The sequence below is a fragment of the Manis pentadactyla genome, chromosome 13 (genome assembly GCF_030020395.1).
Source record: "Manis pentadactyla isolate mManPen7 chromosome 13, mManPen7.hap1, whole genome shotgun sequence".
NCBI lineage: Eukaryota > Metazoa > Chordata > Mammalia > Pholidota > Manidae > Manis > Manis pentadactyla.
This window is the reverse complement of record NC_080031.1, coordinates 79,299,304-79,319,089: the sequence shown is the minus strand read 5'-3', so window position 1 is coordinate 79,319,089 and position 19,786 is coordinate 79,299,304.

Below are 19,786 nucleotides of genomic sequence, written 5' to 3'. Positions count from 1 at the left end.
AAACCTTACAGGCCAGAAGAGAATGGCATGATATATTTAATGCAATGAAACAGAAGGGCCTTGAACCAAGGATACTGTATCCAGCATGATTATGATTTAAATATGAAGGAGGGATTAAACAAAACCCAGACAAGCAAAAGTTGAGGGAATTTGCCTCCCACAAACCACCTCTACAGGGTATTTTAGAGGGACTGCTCTAGATGGGAGCACTCCTAAAAAGAGCACACAACAAAACACCCAACATATGAAGAATGGAGGAGCAGGAATAAGAAGGGAGAGAAATAAGGAATCATCAGACTGTGTTTATATAGCTCAATAAGTGAGTTAAGTTAGACAGTAAGGTACTAAAAAAGCTAACTTTGAACCTTTGTTAACCGCAAACTTAAACCCTGCAATGGCAATAATAAATACATTTCAATAATCACCCTAAATGTAAATGGACTGAATGCATCAATCAAAAGACACAGAGTAATAGAATGAATAGAAAAACAAGACCCATCCATATGCTGCTTACAAGAGACTCACCTCAAACCCAAAGACATGCACAGACTTAAAGTTAAGGGATGAAAAAAGATATTTCATGCAAACAACTGGGAGAAAAAAGCATGTGTTGCAGTACCTGTATCAGAAAAAATACAATTCAAAATAAAGAAAGTAACAAGAGATAAAGAAAGGCATTGCATAATGATAAAAGGGTCAGCACAACAAGAGGATATAACCATTATAAACATATATGCACCCAATACAGGGGCACCAACATATGTGAAACACATACTAACTGAATTAAAGAAGGAAATAGAATGCAATGCATTCTTTTTGGGAGATTTCAACACACCACTCACTCCAAAGGATAGATCCACTGGATAGAAAATAAGTAAGGAAACAGATGCACTGGACAACACACTAGAACAAATGGACCGAATAGACATCTATAGAATTCTACATCCAAAAGCAACAGGATACACATTTTTCTCTCATGAGCATGGAACATTCTCCAGAATAGACCTCATACTAAGTCACAAAAGGAGCCTCAGTAAATTTCAAAAGATTGAAATTCTACCAACCAACTTTTAGATCACAAAGATATAAAACTAGAAATAAATTGTACAAAGAAAGAAAAAGGCTTACAAACACATGGAGGCTTAACAACATGCTCCTAAATAATCAATGGATCAATGACCATATTAAAATGGAGATCCAGCAATATATGGAAACAAATGACAACAACCACACAAAGCCCAAACTTCCGTGGGATGCAGTGGAAGCAGTCTTAAGAGGAAAGTATATAGCAATCCAGGCGTACTTAAAGAAGGAAGAACAATCCCAAATGAATGGTCTAATGTCACAATTATTAAAATTGGAAAAAGAAGAACAAATGAGGCCTAAGGTCAGCAGGAGGAGGGACATCATAAAGATCAGAGAAGAAATAAACAAAATAGAGAAGAATAAAACAATATAAAAAGTCAATGAAAGTAAGAGCTGGTTTTCCGAGAAAATAAACAAAATAGATAAGCTTCTAGCCAGACTTATTAAGAGATAAAGAGAATCAACGCACATCAACAGAATCAGAAATGAGAAAGGAAAAATCATGACAACCCCACAGAAATGCAAAGAATTTTTAGAGAATACTATAAAAACCTATATGCTAACAAGCTGGAAAACCTAGGAGAAATGGACAATTTCCTAGAAAAATACAACCTTCCAAGACTGACCCAGAAAGAAAAAGAAAATCTAAACAGAACAATTACTAGCAAAGAAATTGAAGAAATAATCAAGAAACTACCCAAGGACAATGCCCTGGGCCAGATGGATTTACCTCGGAATTTTATCAGACATACAGAGAAGACATAATACCCACTCAAAAGTTTTCCCAAAAATAGAAGAGGAGGGAATACTCCCCAACTCATTCTATGAAGCCAACATCACCCTAATACCAAAACCACGCAAACACCCCACCAAAAAAGAAAACTACAGACCAATATCCCTGATGAACGTAGATCCAAAAGTACTCAACAAAATACTAACAAACCAAATTCAAAAATACATCAAAGGGATCATACACCATGACCAAATGGGATACAACCCAGTGACGCAAGGATAGTACAACATTAGAAAATCCATCAACATCAATCTCCACATCAACAAAAAGGACAAAAACCACATGATCATCTCTATAGGTGCTGAAAAAGCATTTGACAAAATTCAACATACATTCATGATAAAAACTCTCAACAAAATGCGCATAGAAGGCAAGTAGCTTAACAAAATAAAGGCCATATATGATAAACCCACAGCCAACATCATAATAAACAGCGAGAGGCTGAAAGATTTTCCATTGAGATTGGGAACAAGACAGGGATGCCCACTCTCCCCACTGTTATTCAATACAGTACTGGAGGTCCTAGCCATGGCAATTAGGAAAAACAAAGAAATACAAGAAATCCAGATTGGTAAAGAAGGAGTCAAACTGTCACTATTTGCAGATGACATGATATTGTACATAAAAAACCCTAAAGATTCCACTCCAAAACTACTAGAACTAATATTGGAACTCAGCAAAGTTGCAGGATACAAAATTAATTCACAGAAATCTGTAGCTTTCCTATACACTAACAATGAACTAATAGAGAATTCAGGAAAACAATTCCATTCACAATAGCATCAAAAAGAATAAAATACGGAGGAATAAACCTAACCAAGTAAGTGAAAGACTTATACTCTGAAAACTACAAGACACTCTTAAGGGAAATTAAAGAGGACACTAACAAATGGAAACTCATCCCATGCTCCAGGCTAGGAAGAATTAATATCATCAAAATAGCCATTCTTCCCAAAGTAATATACAGATTCAATGCAATCCCTATCAAGTTACCAACAGCTTTCTTCAACGAACTGGAACAAATAGTTCAAAAATTCATATGGAAACACCAAAGACCCTGAATAGCCAAAGCAATCCTGAGAAAGAAGAGTAAAGTAGGGGTGATATCACTCCCCAACTTCAAGCTCTACTATAAAGCCATAGTAATCAAGACAATTTGGTACTGGCACAAGAACAGAGCCACAGACCAGTGGAACAGATTAGAGACTCCAGACATTAACCCAAACATATGTGTTTGATTAATATTTGATAAAGGTGCCATGGACATACAATGGTGAAATGACAGTCTCTTCAACAGATGAAGCTGGCAAAACTGGACAGCTACATGTAGGAGAATGAAACTGGATCACTGTCTAACCCCATACACAAAAGTAAATTTGAAATGGATCAAGGACCTGAATGTAAATCATGATACCATAAAACTCTTCGAAAAAAACATAGGCAAAAATATTATGGACATAAACATGAGTGACTTCTTCATGAACATAACTCCCTGAGCAAGGAGAACAAAAGCAAAAATGAACAAATGGGACTATATCAAACTGTAAAGCTTCTGTACAGCAAAGGACACCATTAGTAGAACAAAAAAGTATCCTACAGTATGGGAGAATATATTCATAAACGACAGATCTGATAAAAGGTTGACATCCAATGTGTATAATAAGAGCTCACACACCTCAACAAACAAAAAACAAATAATCCAATTAAAAATGGGCAGAGGAGGTGAATAGAAAGTTTTCCAAAGAAGAAATTCAGATGGCTTACAGACACATGAAAAGATGCTCCAAATCGCTTGTCATCAGAGAAATGCAAATTAAAACCACAATGAGATGTCACATCACACCAGTAAGGATCGCCACCATCTAAAAGACAAACAACAACAAATGTTGGCGAGTTTGTGGAGAAAGGGGAACCCTCCTACACTGTTGGTCGGAATGTAAATTAGTTCAACCATTGTGGAAAGCAGCATGGAGGTTCCTCAAAATGCTTACAAATAGAAATACCATTTGACCCAGGAATTCCACTTGTAGGAATTTATCCTAAGAATGCAGCAGCCCAGTTTGAAAAAAACAGATTCACCCCTATGTTTATTTCAGCACTATTTACAATAGCCAAGAAATGGAAGCATCCTAAGTGTCCTCAGTAGATGAATGGATAAAGATGAAGTGGTACATATACACAATGGAATATTATTCAGCCATAAGAAGAAAACAAAACCTACCATTCACAACAACATGGATGGAGCTAGAGGGTATTATGCTCAGTGAAATAAGCCAGGTGGAGGAAGACAAGTAGGAAATCATTACACTTATATGTGGAGTAAAAGCACTAAGGAAAACTGAAGACACAAAACAGCAGCAGAATCAGAGAACCCATGAATGGACTAAAAGTTACCAAAGGGAAAGGGACTGCGGAGGATGTGTGGCAAGGGAGGGATAACGGTCAGGAAAAACAAAGGTGGCATTCCTTTTAGCATGTATAATGTGGTGTGGTATGGGTTGGGCTCTACAACACAGAGAAGACAAGTAGTGATTCTACAGTATCTTACTACGCTGATGGACAGTGACTGTGAAGGGGTATGTAGGGGGGACTTGGTGAAGGGGGGAGCCTAGTAAACATAATGTTCTTCATATGATTGTAGATTAATGATACCAAAAAGAAATCCTACACATCATTTAAATAAATTGTAATTTGCATAAAAGAGAAATATGAAGAGCAGTTTCAATAACCGAAAATATACTGTGTCTCATGGGGGAATTGGTGGCACAACTTCATACTTCTGGTTAATATACTCACAGATAATCAATTTTGTACCCATAGTTTTCCATGCAGAATGTAAATCACAGAATAAAAGTCATAGAATGATAATGGAAATTATTTTAGCATGCATAATGTGAAGCATTAAAAAGAGTATTTAAATCTTTAAAAGTTTGAAAATTTCTTATGAGAGATTAAAATACCTATGTATTTAAAAAAAAGGAACAAATATGATTTCCCTAATCTTAAAGCAAAATATTAGAGATAAACACATACCAAAAAGTGCTTGGAAAAAACCATTTCATCACTGAAATAGCATACCAGAAAGATTGATTATAAGCACACACTCAGAAACATAAATATGGAATTTTATTAATTAACCCATCACTTTATATTATAATATGTAATAAAGAGATGTGTAAAGGATAAAGAATCACAAGTGTGTTATATTTTTATCAAGTATCACAGTGATTGAAATACAATAGATCCTGAAAATAAACAATTGTGTTGGTTAAATCCATGGACTAAATTCTACATATGAATTTATAATATATATTATATATATATATATATATATCATCTATATGTAAGTGTATATATGTATATGGAGACAGGACTTAAGAAGGGCATATTCACTCATATGATGATTATAAATGTAACCCCCAAAATCTATAAGTGTGTTACTGGAATGCAAAAACTGAGCAGTGATGTATTTTCCTGGGAACAACGTTGCACTTGGCTCAGGTATGAACAAGTGTATTTTAAGAGGAAACACAATGGAATGTTAAATTAACCAATGTCTTAAAAGAGTGAGGACATATTTCAGGCATTGGAGAATTGTGGCCAAAGTTCAAAGTTGTTCAAGTATTTTTTGTTCAAGCTTTTCATACTCATTTATTACTTGTTTTAACACTGAATAAAAGCGAATGAGTCACCATGAATCTTATAAGTAAGTTACACAAGTTCCTAAATCCTGACCCTTTTGCTGATGGGGATTTGGATTCTGAAGTATAAGTGCAAAATTTATGGGATTCAGTTCTCAGATATAACGGTTAACGTCTTTACCCAGGGGAATTCTGGGTTAGCTTTAGGAAATGACACAAATCAAACTGTTTCTGTTTGAAAAGTTTCACATTCATGTCACCTTTTTAGTGGGCAAAATTCTAGTGCAAGGAACATCTGGTTCTACCCAGGAAAACTCCAGCACAAGTTATTGCCGCCTCTCACTCCACGATGTAGCTACTTATTCCTTTAATTCATCATGAAAAATGCTTGGATAAATCAGGCATGACATACATTTTTGCCTCCAAATATCAAGAAGGGAATTAAAGCATCAAACTATGTTAATAGTTGAAGGTCAGTGATTCGAAAGGCCACCATTGCACATAGTAAACTAACGTTTCAAGGATTCCAGAAACCAGAGAGAAGCTGGCTTCCCATGTTTTCCATGTCTTAATCCTGCCCCCTCTGTGTCTAAATTCCTTACTTGTCTCTCAGCTCTAATCCTTCATTAGTTAGCTCACCTTCTCTTTAAGAATGAACACAAACAGAAGAATTTACTTTTATTTTTATTGAACTACTTTGATATACAACATCATATTGGTTTCAGTTGAACAATGTGGTAACTAGGCAAGTATATACATTACAAAATTCTCACCTGGATGAGCGTAGTTACCAAACATCAGCATACAAAGAAATTACAGCACTATTGACTGTATTCCCTATGATGCACCTTTCATCCCAATGACTTGCTGATTTTAAATGAAAGTTTGTAGCCAAAGAGAACAATTTAAATAGTGAAGTTCTCAACCCAAGTCACTACAGTCAACAGGACCCGGGATCCTGAAGTTCTCTTATACAAACAGGTGCTTGTAAAGAACTAATAGACAGACATTGTTTTCTCCATATTAGGTCTTCCTTTATGTTGTGATCAAATCATTTCAACCTTTTAGCAAAACTCTTTCAGAATATTCTCAGGTTTGTTTTACTCTCAAGAATCATGTACTAATTATATGAATAGTTTTCAGTAAGAAATAAATATTATAAGGAAAGCTAAAGTTCACTCCAAAAAGAGTACATAAAACATAAAGAATACTAGCACTAGATATTTCATTCAAAGAGATTAAAAATTAAGTGTATCTGTTTATCCATCCATCTGTATTCACACTGTGGGGTAAATGACAGAATTTCCAGAATCTCCTGCCCAGCCTTAGTTCATTTATATATCAGTAGATGTTTACCACTGTAGAGGCCCCGTGGATCTGGGGCAAAGGGTGGAGAGTAAAAGGCCAGTCTCTCCTTTCCTCCATTCCTTGAACATAATTGGTCTCTCATCTGCTAGTCACCATGGGCCCACCAATGAAATTCCTCAAAGAAGGGGCGCTCGGGAGGTAGAGAACATGCCAGGGCAGCAGAGAGTGAGCCCCAACAGGAGGAGATTTACAGTGCCAAGCGTGGCCAGCGAATTTGAGCAAGATGTGAGCAATTAAAATGGTTTCTCTCAATGTACACTTTCCCTTGACTGATTATGGTTTCTTTGGTTTCATAGAGAATTCAACCAAGGTTGGAAACACCTTCCCCCTGGATCTGTACACATTCTAAACTTATATCAAACAGTCCTGTTTTTAAACATTTTTATTGGGGAGAATTACTGTGTGTTTGCTCAAAATAGCTCTTGTACATCTTGCGTAGAGCAGTGTTTATCTGCCTGTTCCACAGACTGTCGTTGATGGGGTTTAAAAAAGGGGGCACCATGGTGTAGAACATGGCTGTCAGCAGATTTTTAAGAGATGCTTTATTTGCAATGGGACCTAAGACAGCAATCAATCCAGAAAATGAAAACAAAAGAAGGATTACCAACTGAGGGGTACAGGTGGATAAAGCTTTATTGTGGGCTTCCACTGAACGGATCTTAAATGCTGTTGAGAATATATTGACTTATGATATAACCAAAAAAGAAAGGCATATTAAGACAATACAAGCACTTATTACAAAGATCACTGATTGAGAATACTGAACATCTAAAGATGATATTCTCATTATCTGTGGTACATCAAAGAAATATTGGTTGATCACATTGGACTTGGTGAAGGGAAGCCTGAACAGGTTACCAGTGTTGGTGGCAGAATAGAACAGCCCACTGCCCCACGAGCCCCCTGCTGCCTTTGAGCACACACAGGCGGTGATAGACAACCTGTAGTGCAGAGGGTGGCAAATGGCAACATAGCGTGCATAGGACATGAATACAAGGAAAGCAAGCTCAGCAAACGCTAAGAAGGAATACAGGAAAATCTGAGCAGCACATCCTGTGAGGGAAATGGACTTACTACCTGTCAGGGAATTCACAATTGATTTGGGAACCACAACTGAGATGCTGCAAAGATCTATGAGGGATAAATTGCATATAGAAAAGCACATTGGAGAGTGAAGGCATGGGTCTGTCACAATGACAGCATTGGTCACCAGATTTCCAGCCAGGGCACCCAGATAGATCAGTAAGAGCAGCAGACCTTGCAAGACTTGGAGCTCTTGGGAACTTGAGATGTCCATAAGGAGGAATTCCGTGATGGTGGTGAGGTTATCCATGCTTGCTAATCTGCTGCGGGTGTCCCGGAGTCACAAAACAAAGGGATAAGCTGAAGTGGTAAGGGACCAAATGGAGATACTCCACAAAATCCATAAATTAAATTGGCATCACTGTATGGCTTTGAACTGCAACATACAATAGAGGAAATGGAGAGAAAGAGAGAGCCTATCAAAGTAAATGAATGTGCATATTTATTGTTTGTGTTTTCTTTCAGTCTCTGCTGAGATATCACATGAGTTTCAACTATCATTTGTTTGGAGAATTGAACATACATAGGATTTAAAATGAAACCAAGCCCTTGGCAACCATTTAACTCATGAGACACATGCAGTATTTCCTTAAAAATGTCTAATTCTGCCTGGACACATCCCACGACTATGTACCCATTTATTTCAAAATCTAACATTTGTCCGAGAAATACTCTGTACAGGATTCCGTGTCATCCCTCTGGGTTTGAACACTCCGCGATCTGTCCACATTATGCACTCTCGTGCACTAGAGGACTGGGATGATTTTCATGTCTCTCATTTTGTGTCCAGCTGCTCTAGAAAGTTTTACTTAACAAAGTTCATATTGACCCTGAGCTCCCTCAGGAGTAAGTAACTACACCAGATATCTCAACATTTCTTTCAATTTTTTAAGAAGTATCTTACTTTTCTTAAAATTTTACTTTGGTATCATTAATCTACAATTACATGAAGGACATTATGTTTACTAGGCTCCCCCCTTCATCAAGTCCCCCTCACATACCCGTTTAGAGTCACTCTCCATCAACATAATAAGATGCTGCAAAATCACTACTTGTCTTCTCTGTGTTGCACAGCCCTCCCCATGCTCCCCCCCCACTATACATGTCAATCGTAATGCCCCCTTTCTTTTTCCCCTGCCCTTATCCATCCTTTCCCACCCATCCTCCCCAGTCCCTTTCCCTTTGGTAACTGTTAGTCCTTTCTTTGTTTCTGTGGATCTGCTGCTGTTTTGTTCCTTCAGTTTTCTTTTGTTATTATACTCCACATATGAGTGAAATTATTTGGTACTTGTCTTTCTCCGCCTGGCTTATTTCACTGAGCATAATACCCTCTAGCTCCATCCATATTGTTGTGAATGGTAGGATCTGTTTTTTTCTTATGGCTGAGTAATATTCCATTGTGTCTATGTACCACATCTTCTTTACTCATTCATCTACTGATGGACATTTAGGGTGCTTCCATATCTTGGCTATTGTAAATAGTGCAGCCATAAACATAGGGATGCATCTGTCTTTTACAAACTGGAGTGCTGCATTCTTGAGGTAAATTCCTAGAAGTGGAATTCCTGGGTAAAATGGTATTTCTAATTTGAGCATTTTGAGGAACCTCCATACTGCTTTCCACAATGGTTGAACTAATTTACATTCCCACCAGCAGTGTAGGAGGGTCCCCCTTTCTCCACAACCTCACCAACATTTGCTGTTGTTTGTCTTCTGGATGGTAGCCATCCTTACTGGTGTGAGATGATATCTCATTGTGGTTTTAATTTGCATTTCTCTGATGACAAGCAATGTGAAGCATCTTTTCATGTGTCTGTTGGCCATCTGAGTTTCTTTAGAGAACTGTCTATTCAGCTCTTCTGCCCATTTTTAAATTGGATTATTTGCTTTTAGTTTGTTGAATTGTATGAGTTCTTTATATATCTTGGATGTCAACTCTTTATCGGATCTGTCATTTACAAATTTATTCTCCCATACTGTAGGATATCTTTCTGTTCTATTGATGGTGTCCTTTGCTGTACAGAAGCTTTTCAGCTTGATATAGTCCCATTTGTTCATTTTTGCTTTTGTTTCCCTTGCCCGGGGAGAAATGTTCAGGAAGAGGTCACTCATGTATATGTCTAAGAGATTTTTGCCGATGTTTTTTTCTAAGAGTCTTATGGTTTCATGACTTACATTCAAGTCTTTGATCCATTTCGAATTTAGTTTGTATATGGGGTTAGACAGTGATCCAGCTTCATTCTCCTACATGTCGCTGTCCAGTTTTGCCAGCACCATCTGTTGAAGAGACCGTCATTTCCCCATTGTATGTCCATGGCCGCTTTATCGAATATTAGTTGACCATATATGTTTGGGTTAACGTTTGGAGTCTCTATTCTGTTCCATTGGTCTGAGGCTCTGTTCTTGTGCCAGTACCATATTGTCTTGATTACTGTGGCTTTGTAGTAGAGCTTGAAGTTGGGGAATGAGATCCCCCCCACTTTATGCTTCCTTCTCAGGATTGCTTTAGCTTTTTGAGGTCTTTGGTGTTTTCATATGAATTTTTGAACTATTTGTTCGAGTTCATTGAAGAATGCTGTTGGTATTTTGATAGGGATTGCATCAAATCTGTATATTGCTTTCGGCATGATGGCCATTTTGACGATATTAATTCTTCCTAGGCAGGAGCATGGGATGAACTGCCATGTGTTAGTGACCTTGTTAATTTCTCTTAAGAGTGTCTTATAGTTTTCAGGATATAGGTCACCTCCTAGGTTAGGTTTATTTCTAGGTATTTTATTCTTTTTGATGCTATTTTGAATGGAATTGTCTTCCTGTTTTCTCTATTAGTTTATTGTTAGTGTATAGGAAAGCCACATATTTCTGTGTGTTAATTTTGTATCCTGCATATTTGATGAATTCCGATATAAGCTCTAGTAGTTTCGGAGTGGAGTCTTTAGGGTATTTTATGTACAATATCATGTCATATGCAAATAGTGACAGTTTAACTTCTTCTTTACCAGTCTGGATTACTTGTATTTCTTTGTTTTTTCTAATTTCCAGGGATTGGACCTCCAGTAGTATGTTGAATAACAGTGGGGAGAGTGGGCATCTCTGTTTTGTTCCTGATCGCAGAGGAAAAGCTTTCAGCTCTTGCTGTTCAGTATTATGTTGGCTGTGGGTTTATCATATATGGCCTTTATTATGTTGAGGTACTTGCCCTCTATGCCCATTTTGTTGAGAGTTTTTATCATGAATGGATGTTGAATTTTGTCCAATGATTTTCCACATCTTTGGAGAAGATCATGTGGTTTTTGTCTTTCTTTTTGTTGTTGTGGTGGATGATGTTGATGGATTTTCAAAAGTTGTACCATAATTGCATCCCTGGGAAGAATCCCACTTCATCATGGTGTTCGATCCTTTCGATGTATTTTTGAATTCGGTTTGCTAGTATTTTGTTGAGTATTCTTGCCTCAACGTTCATCAGGGATATTGGTCTGTAGTTTTCTTTTTTGGAGGGGTCTTCGCCTGGTTTTGGTATTAGGTTGATATTGGCTTCATAGAATGAGTTTGGGAGTATCCCGTCCTCTTCTATTTTTGGGAAAACTTTAAGAAAAATGGGTATTATGTCTTCTTTGTATGTCTGATAAAATTCCAAGGTAATTCCATCTCTCCAGGGGGTTTTGTTATTGGGTAGTTATTGATTACCGCTTCAATTTCGTTGCTGGTAATTGGTCTGTTTAGATTTTCTGTTTTTTTCTGGGTCAGTCTTGGAAGTTGTATTTTTCTAGGAAGTTTTCCATTTCTCCTAGGTTTCACAGCTTGTTAGCATATAGGTTTTCATAGTACTCTCTAATAATTCTTCGTATTTCTGTGCGGTCCGTCGTGATTTTTCCTTTCTCGTTTCTGATTCTGTTGATGTGTGTTGAGTCTCTTTTCCTCTTAGTATGTCTGGCTAGAGGCTTATCCATTTTGTTTACTTTCTTGAAGAAACAGCTCTTGGTTTCATTGACTTTTGCTATTGTTTTACTCTTCTCAATTTTATTTATTTCTTCTGTGATCTTTATTATGTCCCTCCTTCTGCTGACCTTAGGCCTCATTTGTTCTTCTTTATCCAATTTCAATAATTGTGACATTAGACCATTTATTTGGAATTGTTCTTCCTTCTTTAAATATGCCTGGATTGCTATATACGTTCCTGTTAAGACTGCTTTTGCTGTATCTCACAGTAGTCGGGGCTTTGTGTTGTTGTCATTTGTTTCCATATATTGCTGGATTTCCATTTTAATTTGGTCATTGATCCTTTGATTATTTAGGAGCATGTTGTTAAGCCTCCATGTGTTTGTGAGCCTTTTTGCTTTCTTTATACAATTTATTTCCAGTTTCATGCTTTTGTGGCCTGAAAAGTTGTTTGGTAGGATTTAAATCTTTTGGAATTTACTGAGGCTGTTTTTGTGGCGTAATATGTGGTCTATTCTGGAGAATATTCCATGTGCACTTGAGAAGAATGTGTATCCTGTGGCTTTTGGATGTAGAGTTCTGTAGATGTCTTTAAGGTCCATCTGTTCTAGTGTGCTGTCCAGTGCCTGTGTGTCCTTATTTATTTTCTGTCTGGTGGATCTGTCCTTTGAAGTGAGTGGTATGTTGAAATCTCCCGAAATGAATGCATTGCATTCTATTTCCTCCTTTAATTCTGATAGTATTTGTTTCACATATGTTGGTTCTCTTCTATTGGGTGCATATATATTTATAATGCTTATATCCTCTTGTTGGACTGAGCCCTTTATCACTATGTAATGTCCTTCTTTATCTTTTGTTAATTTCTTATCTTGAAGTCTATTTTGTCTGATATTAGTATTGCAAAACCTGCTTTTTTCTCTCTGTTGTTCGCATGAAATATCTTTTTTCATCCCTTGACTTTAAGTCTGTGCATGTCTTTGGGTTTGAGGTGAGTCTCTTGTAAGCAGCATATGGATGGTTCTTGCTTTTTTATCCATTCTATTACTTTGTGTCTTTTGATTGGTGCATTCAGTCCATTTACATTTAGGGTGATTATAGAAAGGTATGTACTTATTGCCACTGTAGGCTTTAAGTTTGTGGTTACCAAAGGTTTAGGGTTAGCTTCTTTACTATCTTACTGTCTAACTTAACTCACTTATTGAGCTATTATAAACACGGTCTTATGATTCTTTATTTCTCTCCCTTCTTATTCCTCCTCCTCCCTTCTACATATGTTGGATGTTTTGTTCTGTGCTCTTTTTAGGACTGCTCCCATCTACAGGAGTCCCTGTAAGATGCCCTGTAGAGGTGGTTTGTTGGAGGCAAATTCCCTCAACTTTTGCTTGTCTGGTAATTGTTTAATCCCTCCTTCAAATTTAAATGATAATCGTGCTGCATACATTAGTCTTGGTTCAAGGCCCTTCTGTTTCATTGCATTAAGTATATCATGTCATTCTCTTCTGGCCCATAGGGTTTCTGTTGAGAAGTCTGATGATAGCCTGATGGGTTTTCCTTTTAGGTGACCTTTTTCCTCTCTGGCTGCCTTTCATACTTTGTCCTTGTCTTTGATCTTTGCCATTTTAATTATTATATGTCTCGGTGTTACCCTCCTTGGATCCCATGTCATGGGAGTTCTGTGTACCTCTGTGGTCTGAGAGGCCATTTCCACCCCTTGTTTGGGGAAGTTTTCAGCAATTATTTCTTCAAAGACACTTCATATCCCTTTTTCTCTCTCTTCTTCTTCTGGCACCCCTATAATGCTGATATTGTTCTGTTCTGATTGGTCACACGGTTCTCTTAAAATTCTTTCATTCCTGGAAATCCTTTTATCTCTCTCTGCATCAGTTTCTCTGTGTTTCAGTTCTCTGTTTTCTAGTCCATTAATGGTCTCTTGCATCTCATAAGTTCTGTTTTGAAGTCCTTCCAGAGATTGTTTTATTTCTGTATTCTCCCTTCTTAGTTCTTGCATATTTCACTGCAAGTCCATCAGCATGGTTATGACTTTTGTTTTGAATTCTTTTTCAGGAAGATTGGTTAAATCTATCTCCCCAGGTTCCTTCTCAGTGGAAGATGTAGAAGATGTCTAAGCTTTCTGTGTTAGTCTTGTCTGGATCAAATTTTTTTGCCTTTTCATGTTGATAGGTGCCCTATGTGCTATTGACTCGTCTGTCAGCTGGGAGAATCAAGACTTTCCACCTTCTCCTGACCTTTCTTTACTGGGACCACTGCAACCGCTAGTGGTTTGTATTTGGTAATTGCATGTAGATTGGGTCTCTGTAACTTGCACGGGTCGTATGGAGGAAGCACCCTTGCTGTGGGCATGGCCAGTCTCAGGCTGCTGCTCTGCTATCATGGGGCACCGGACTGGTAATGGACAGGGTCTATTTGGCTGTTTACCTCCGTGAGTGGTCTCAGTGCTATTGCCCAGGGGGTTAGTGCGCCAGGAGTTCCCTGGAATTTCCAGCCGCTGTACTGTGTCCCGGGATGCTTCCATCCAGCTGTGGGGTCCCTGTCCCATTAAGACTTTCAAAAAGCATTCGCTTTTCTTTGTCCCAAGGGTGCCAGGTTCGGGACCCACTCACAGATCTTACTGACCTATTTCCCTAGTATCCAGGACCCCACGCATGCACTGTGTGTCTGCGCTCTGGTGTGTGGATGGCTGGGGCTGGGTGTTCAGCATTCCTGGGCTCCCTCTCCCTCCCCACTCTGACTCCTCTCCTCCTGCTGGGACCTGGAGTGAGGGGCCTCGGGTCCCGCTGGATTGAGGCTTGTATCTTACCCCTTTCACCAGGCGCTGGGTTCTCACAGGTGTGGATGTAGTGTGGCTGTTGACCTGTGTCTTCTGGTCTCTCTTTTATGGATAGTTGTATTTGTTGTATTTTCAAAATATATATGTTTTTGGGAGGAGATTCCCACTGTCTTACCCATGCCGCCATTTTTGAAGAAGTATCTTACCTTTATTAGACTATTTTTTGAAGCAGTTTTGGTTCATAATAAAACTGAGCAGAAGGTACAGAGATTTCCCATGTACCTTCTGCCCCGAGACATACATAGCGTCCCCCATTGTCAACATTCCCCACAAAAAAGGTATGTTTGTTCCAACTGATGAACTTACATTGACACATAATTATCATCTGAAGTCCAAAGTTCACGTTATAAGTATCCTTTTATCATTTGACCTCAATGAATATCGATGATAAATCATCAGCCTGCACATTTCTGTGTTACGTTTAATATACAGCTCAAGAAATATATCATCTGTGGCACCTGCAGTCCTTCATTTCCATGGAAATTTTTTTGTCAGTGTAATTTATATTTTTGACAAATACCATGTATCACACATCTACAGAGACCATTTTTAAATTAAAAATTAATCACCTAAAATAAATCTAGAACCAGAAAAATTCAGTATATGATATAAGAACAGATGTTTTCTATGGGGGAAAAATACTGCTAGGGATATTGAGACATACCAGGGCTATTTCAGTGATGTATTCATTAGCAACTTTGAAGAAACACATAAATTATGACTTACCAAAAATTCCTGAGAACTGGACTAAGAAGCTTATCTTCCCTAACAGGTATATTGCTTTTGTGCAGTTTGAAGGCAGTTGACTCTTTTTGATTGTGCCTCGTTCTTCAGTGAGTAAAATTCAAGTAGCAAATTTTCAGAGATGTTCACACTTATAAATCATGCAAACAATTCTGCTTCTGGATTATTTATAAGTGTGCTTATCCTTTAAGAAGCAAATATCCAAGTCATACCTCTGGCGAGCCCTGGGGAATATGGAATTTTAGCCTGCAGGGAGGCCAGCCTTCTTCAAATTCCTGGCTGTTAAATATTTTTGACCACACCATTTGAGATCAATTAAATATGTAAAGTGTTTCTGGCAATTAAATTAGTATTTTTTTTTATGTGTGTGTGACACTTAAGTAGGAGAATTATTTAAAAGTGTTTCCTAGGTCACTGGAGATCCAGTATATTTTCAAGTTGCTGAGTAATTAGAAAAGTTATTTATATACATTACAGGAAATCCATAAACTACAGAACTCCTAATATAATTATATTTTCTTAAGGTTTTTTCTTTAAATTATGGCATAAAAAATCATATTCAATTAAAATTATTAAAAAAGAGCAATCAACTTATTGATCTTAATTTAAAGAAACCTAAGTAACAATTGTCAACGGAATTTCAAAAGAAGGCAAGTACAAGAAAAAGAAACAATGGCACCTATTGGGACTCATCTAACCAAATATGCTGGGAGCAGATCCTCACACAAGCAATACACGAGCCAGTAATAGTTCCCCTCAGAAGGCAGGCACTGCGCCTCAGAAGCAGTTCTTAGGGAAGAGTCCAATTTGTCAATATTCAAGAGGTCCTTATTAGTAGCTGCCTTATGGAGAGAAGCAAAGTGTAGTAAAGTTGGAGAAGCTACAATAAAATGAAGACTGAAATACCACACTCTCTATTCCCCTACCACATCATGTGGACACAGGTGGGAAAATCCACAGAGATTACCCAAAATTTACTGAGCATCAGTAAAACTAAAGCCTGTTAGCAAAAATCCCTCTGATGCTACATAACATTTAGGCTTCTCCAGAATAGGGAGGCTATAACAAGGGTATCACAGAGCTCTAGCAGACCTTCATCTACCCTCCACCCCTGCTCCTTGTGCTGAGTCTATGTCTGTGTATCTTTGGGCAGAAAGCAACACACTGAGGGCTTGTGCAGCTTGATTATTTTATAAACTGTCAGTGGCAACTCATATGGTGTCACAGTGCAGAGGTGAACGAGGCTTTGATTTTGCTGATTCATGGTTTCGTAACATAAGGTTTTGACCACTTGGAATACATAGGCTCACAGAGTGGTATAAATCTTATAAACTTGACATGTTTCATTATACAATGCCAGAATAAATCACTATTTTAAATATCACTACTAATCTTAATAGGAAGGTCTTTATGTATTACAAAAATATCAAGCTCATGTGGAGAATGTATTTCTATGATCTAATTTCAAAATTCTAATTTTGACATAAAGCTCAAATTTTATCATGAGGAGCTCATTTTATAAATTATTTTCACTTCACTTTTGAGACAATGTCAAGTGCAAAAGTCTGATTGCTTGTATGTCTGTCAGGAACAACCCCTATTTTTACTAATATATGTATTTTTCCCAAACTGTTTAAAGATATATTTGACATGCAACATTGGATAAGTTTAAATTGTGCAATATGATATTTCAATGCATGTGTATGTCATGAAATAATTACAGTAAGGTTAATTACCATATCCATCAACTCATGTATTTATTGTAAATTTTTGTGGTGAATTCATTTAAGATCTTTTTTCTTAGCAACTTTCAGTTATACAATGCAGTTTTTAACTATGGTCCATGCTGTACATTAGATTCCCAGATTCTTAATTCATCTTGAAATTGGGAGCATATAATTTCTTTCTATCCCCTTTTCAATTATTTTCTTGAGGAGAGTTTTGTCTACCTCAGCTGCTCCATTTTATCCGTAGTGCACAAAGCCAAGTGGAGATTTGGTGAATATTTGGTTAATGTGATCACAATAACAAGATGTTCCTTTAATAGTTACTTAACTTTTTTCCAGATTTCTGGGGTTATAATTGAAAGATATCACTGTATAAGTTTAGGGTATACAGCATACTGGTTTGAGTTATATATATTGTGAAATTTCTACTTAAATGATTATAGCTAGCATCCATTATCTCATACAGGTAGAACAATAAATGAAAAGCAAAGAAAAATTTTCTTGTCATGAAAACTGTTAGAATCTGCTCTCTTAATATGTATGTGTGTGTTATATAGTAGTGTTAACTATAGTCATTATGTTGTACATTATATTATGTTTACATATTGTACTTACTTATTTTGTAACTGGAAATTGGTGCCTTTTAATCAACTACTACCAATTCCCTCTCTCTCCATCCCTTACCTCTGGTAAATAACAAACGTCATAAATCTAATCGTTGTCTCTATGATGGTTTTTCTTTTTTTAGTTCCGACAATTAAGGGCAATCAAACATAATTTTCATTTGTCTGATTTTCTTCACTCAGCCTAATGCTTTCAAGATCCATCCATGTTGTTGAAAATGTCAAGACTCGTCAATTTTATGACTGAAAATCTTATGTTGATCCTTTCATCTTTTTATGGTACTAGGATTTTTTCCTATTTCCTGGTTACTGTAAGGAATGCTGCTATGAGCATGAGGGGTAAAGATACCTGTTAAAGTCAGGGTGATTGTTTCCATCAGATACATGCCCAAAAGTGCAGTTCCTGGATCATGTTGTAGTTGTACTTTAAAATTTTTGAGGATCCTCTGCACTGTTTTCATAGTGATTATACCAATTTATGAGACCAGCAACAGTGCACAAACTTTCTCTTTTCTCTTAATCCTCACTAGAATTTTTTGTCTAATTGACGATAACCATTCTAATATGTTTGAGGTGATATTGTAATTTTGTTTTGCATTTCCCTCATGACTAGTGCTGTTGGGTGTCGTTTCAGGTACCTGTTGGCCATTTATATATCTTCTTTAGAATGTCAATTCAGGTCTTATGCCTACTGAGATTGGACTATTTTTTTTCTGCTACTTAGTTTGATGAGTTTCTTATGTAGTTTTCATATTAATATATTCTCAGATATCTGGTTTGCAAATAGTGTCCCATGAAGTAGGCTACTTTTGCAGTTTTGACTGTTTCTTTTGCAGTGCATTAGCATTTTAATTTGATGTGGTCCCACTTGGTTACTTTTTCTTTTTGTGCTTGTGCTTTAGGTGTCATATGAAATCATTCTGTAGACATATCAATGAAATTTTTTCCCACAGTTTTCCTCTAGTAGCCTTATTGATACATGTTTTCCATTTAAATCTTTAAAGCATCTTTTATTGAAGAATAGTTGACATACAATATTATAAAAAGTTCAGGTGTATAGTAAAGAGATTCAACAATTATTTGCATTGCAATATGCTCATCATGATAAGGGTAGATACCATGTGTCACCTTACAAACTTATTACAATATATTGACTACATTCCCTATGTTGCAGTATTAAGGGTACACAATTTTTCTTTTTTTTTATTATGGTATCATTGATATACAGTCACATGAGCAACACTGTGGTTACTATATTCCCCCCATTATCAAGTCTCCACCACATACCACATAATAGTCACTGTCCATCAGCGTAGTAAGATGCTATAGAGCCACTACTTGTCTTCTATGTGTTATACTGCCTTTCCCATGTCCCCTTCTACATTAGGTGTGCTAATCGTAATGTCCCTTATTCCTTTTCTCCCTCCCTTCCCACCCATCCTCCCAAGTCCCTTTCCCTTTGGTAACTGTTAGTCCATTCTTGGGTTCTGTGAGTCTGCTGCTATTTTTTTTATTTAGCTTTTGCTTTGTTCTTATGCTCCACAGATGAGTGAAATCATTTGGTACTTGTCTTTCTCCACCCACCTGGCTTATTTCACTGAGCATAATACTCTCCAGCTCCATCCATCCTATTGCAAATAGTAAGATTTGTTTTCTTCTTATGGCTGAATATTACTCCATTGTGTATATGTACCACGTCTTTATCCATTCATCTACTGATGGACACTTAGGTTGCTTCCATTTCTTTCCTATTGTAAATCATGCTGTGATAAACATAGGGGTGCACATATCTTTTTGAATTTGAGATCTTGTTTCCTTTGCATAAATTCCTTGGAGTGGAATTCCTGGGGCAAATGGTATTTCTATATTTTGTTTTTTAAGGAACCTCCATATTGCTTTCCACATTGGTTGAACTAATTTACATTCCCATCAGC